The sequence below is a fragment of the Bison bison genome, unplaced genomic scaffold, assembly GCF_000754665.1.
Source record: "Bison bison bison isolate TAMUID 2011002044 unplaced genomic scaffold, Bison_UMD1.0 scf7180017854919, whole genome shotgun sequence".
NCBI classification, from domain to species: Eukaryota; Metazoa; Chordata; class Mammalia; order Artiodactyla; family Bovidae; genus Bison; species Bison bison.
This window is the reverse complement of record NW_011485492.1, coordinates 8392-11979: the sequence shown is the minus strand read 5'-3', so window position 1 is coordinate 11979 and position 3588 is coordinate 8392. Positions and strand designations below refer to the sequence as shown.

At 53.2% G+C, this 3588-nt stretch overlaps 1 protein-coding gene across 1 annotated transcript in view; it reads left to right on the top strand.

Moving 5' to 3' along the window:
* Positions 1 to 3588, top strand: part of LOC105001394 (phosphatidylinositol 4-kinase alpha-like) — a gene marked incomplete at both ends in the record, with an annotated part of 14475 nt that overhangs the window by 2504 nt on the left and 8383 nt on the right. The gene's annotated exons all lie outside the window — the stretch shown is intronic.

Here is a 3588-nt window from a genome sequence, read left to right as displayed (position 1 = left end):
CTTTTCCTTCTCCAGGAGATTTTTCCGACCCGGGGACCTAACCCGGGTCTCCCACACTGCAGGCAGACGCAACCGTCTGAGCCACCAGGGTGCCTGTGCTCATCCACAGCAACCAGGTCCCAGCCGCCCAGGAGGCAGCCCCTGTCCATGTTTCTGGACTTCCTGCTGGAGGCCCAAGGAGAGGAAGGTCATCTGAAACATCTGAAAACAGATCTGTGTTTCCAAGAGTCCCATTAACTTCCATGGTAACATGGACGGGCCTAGTTTTTCCTGCTTTTATTAAGCTGAGATGCATGGTCAGAAGGGGGTTCTGTGTTCTTGCCCCTGAGGGGGTTAGCTGGATAATTTCCAAGGATGCAACTGGGGTGTTCCAGGCAGGGGCACACTCGCGGCTGAGGTGAGGGGTCACTGGCCCTGCCCACACAGAGGGAGGTTGGCCGGGGCTGGGCTGTCTTCAGGGCCCGTGGCAGGTTCTGACCGCATGCCCAGGGTGATGGCATGGGCCCTGCACCCTGTGCCCACCTGGCCACCTCACGCGGCTCTTACCTCTATGGGGAGGGGGCTCTGTGGTCACGCTGCGTGCCGTCCCATCAGAGCTTGTGCGTGACTCGTCTGCATCTGTGTCGCTGCTGTGCGTGACACGCACCTTGTAGGGCTGTGTGTGTCGTTGGGCTTTTCCTAAGCTGGCAGGTCTGTCCAAACCATGTCTGCTCCTCACATGCTCCTGTGAGCCCAGGTCTGCGGTTCTCTTCCACACTTCTGGGCTGCAGGCGGCGGGAACACGCACCTTCATCCTGCACATTGGCAGGTTTTCCCAGATCTGCGGTCCTGAATTGACACTTGTGTTGTTTCGGATCTTTGATTTTTTAATAACTTGAGTCTTATGTGCCTGTGTATGATTTCCTGTGTATTTTATGTTGGGACTTGTTGAACTTACTAAATTTAGAGATTTCAGACTTTTCATCACACTTGCAAAATTTCAGGCCAGTGTTTCATGGAGTATATTTTTTACCCCATTTTCCCCGTCTCCTCACTTGGGCTCGTCTCGGACCTCGAGACAGTGGCCGTGCCCGCGGACACCGGCATTCCCATGGGCCGCTCTCCCCGTCTCGCACTCTGGCCCACTTCAGGGGGATCCGTGCGGTGTCCCCGGACGCTCTCCTGCCTTACGCGTGCTGTTGGTAATCCACTTTTAGTATTAAGTTTTATTTCAGGTATTATAATTCTCAGACCTAGGGTTCCTATTTCTTTCTTACGCTTTGTATTTCTTTGCTGACAAATCTCTGTTCACCTCTTCTACCTTTGAATATATTTGTAACGATTACTTGATAATTCTCGCCTGCTTGGTTAACTAGCATCAGGGTCAGCTGTGCTAAAGGTGGTGCCTGTGGACCCGCTCGCCCACGGGGCCTGGGCGGCGGGGGCTCCGCCTGGTGTCTGGTGGCTGCAGTGAAGGCCACGCCCTGAGGGCAGAGGCTTGGCAGAGAAGGGTGGCGCTTCCTGGGTTACACCCGCCCTCACTTTCCGCCCTCACTTTCTTATTTTTTCACCAAAACTAGGAGAGGGCTTAGGGAAGGGTTTTTCTGCCCAGCGCTTTGCTTTTCATTTGGGGTCTGTGAGACTCCAGCCTGCCTCCTGCCGTCACCGGTCACTAGGCTGGCTCGAGGTCTCAGCCTTGGTAGGACCGTCCGCCACTTATGACAGCCTTCACGCTGGCCCCGGGCGTGCCAGGGAAACACCACCTGTGGAGAGCCGCTCCTGGCACGCTCTCTGCCCACCGCCCTCGTCAGCCCCCCGGTTCCACGCTGGTTCCTGTCCTCTGGCCCTTGCTGCGGGCTCAGGGCTGCCGGCCGGCTGTCGCCTGCCGCGCCTCCACAGGGAGCTGAGGGCCGGACCCGGCCACGCCTCAGCAGAGAGGGGCCGCACCCTTTATTGCTGTGTTTTCAGTTTCTGGACTTTGCTGTTACCAGGCAGTGTGTGCTGTTACAGAGGGCATGAAGGTGGGCAGACAGATCAGCTGCAGCCCTAACTCGGAGGCGAGCCCTGCCGGCTTCCTGCCGTCTTTTTTGGGTTCATGGGAAGATAAAACGCGAGCAGCCTTGTTGACCTCGTGCAGCACAGGGATCTGGGCCTTAGTGCCACTGAGGTGGGAGGGAATTCTGGCCCCTGGTTCAAGTGCACGGGCCCAGCCTGGCCCCGCCGCCCCCTGGCTGTAAATGCCCAGAAAGAAGCCTCACTGCACGGCAAGCCTTAGCAGATGCTGTCAGGTCGACCTTTTACCTCTAAGGCATCTTCAGAATCTGACCACCTCCCTGCCCTGAAAGGAGTCAGTTCAGTTCACTCGTTCCGTCACGTCCAGCTCTTTGCGATCCCATGGACTGCAGCGCACCAGGCTTCCCTGTCCATCAACAACTCCCAGAGCTTGCTCGAACTCGGGTCCATCCGGTTGGTGATGCCATCCCACCGTCTCATCCCCTGTCGTCCCCTCTCCTCCTGCCCTCGGTCTTTCCCAGCATCAGGGTCTTTTCCCATGAGTCAGCTCTTCGCATCCAGTGGCCAAAGTATTGGAGCTTCAGCTTCAGCATCAGTTCTTCCAATGAATTTTTAGGACTGATCTCCTTTAGGATGGACTTGTTGGATCTCCTTGCAGTCCAAGGGACTCTCTAGAGTCTTCTCCAACACCGCAGTTCAAAAGCATCGATTCTTCGGCACTCAGCTTTCTTTATGGTCCAACTCTGGCGTCCGTACGTGACCCCTGGGAACCATCGCTTTGATTAGGCGACCTTTGTTGGCAAAATAACGTCTCTGCTTTTGAATATACTGTCTAGATTGGTCATAGCTTTTCTTCCAAGGAGTAAGCGTCTTTTAATTTCATGGCTGCAGTCACCATCTGCAGTGATTTGGGAGCCCAAGAAAAGAATGTCTGTCACTGTTTCCATGGTTTCCCCATCTATTTGCCATGAAGTGATGGGACCAGATGCCATGATCTTAGTTTTTTGAATGTTGAATTTTAAGCCAGCTTTTTCACTCTCCTCTTTCACTTTCATGAGGAGGCTCTTTAGTTCTTCAATTTCTGCCATAAGGGTGGTGTCATCTGCATATCTGAGGTTATTGATATTTCTCCCAGCAATCTTGATTCCAGCTTGTGTTTCATCTAGCCTGGCATTTCACATGATGTACTCTGCGTATAAGTCAACTATGCCAGTATACATCCTTGACATACTCCTTTACCAATTTTGGAACCACTCCATTGTTCCATGTCCGGTTCTAACTGTTGCTTCTTGACCTGCATACGGGTTTCTCAGGAGGCAGGTAAGATGGTCTGGTATTCCCATGTCTTTAAGAATTTTCCAGTTTGTTGTGATCCACACAAAGGCTTTGGCATAGTCAGTGAAGCAGATGTTTTTCTGGAATTCTCTTGCTTTCTCGATGATCCAGCGGATGTTGGCGATTTGATCTCTGGTTCCTCTGCCTTTTCTAAATCCAACTTGAACATCTGGGAGTTCTCAGTTCATGTGCTGTTGAAGCCTGGCTTGGAGAATTTTGAGCATTACTTTATTAGCGTGTGAGATGAGTGCAATTGTGCGG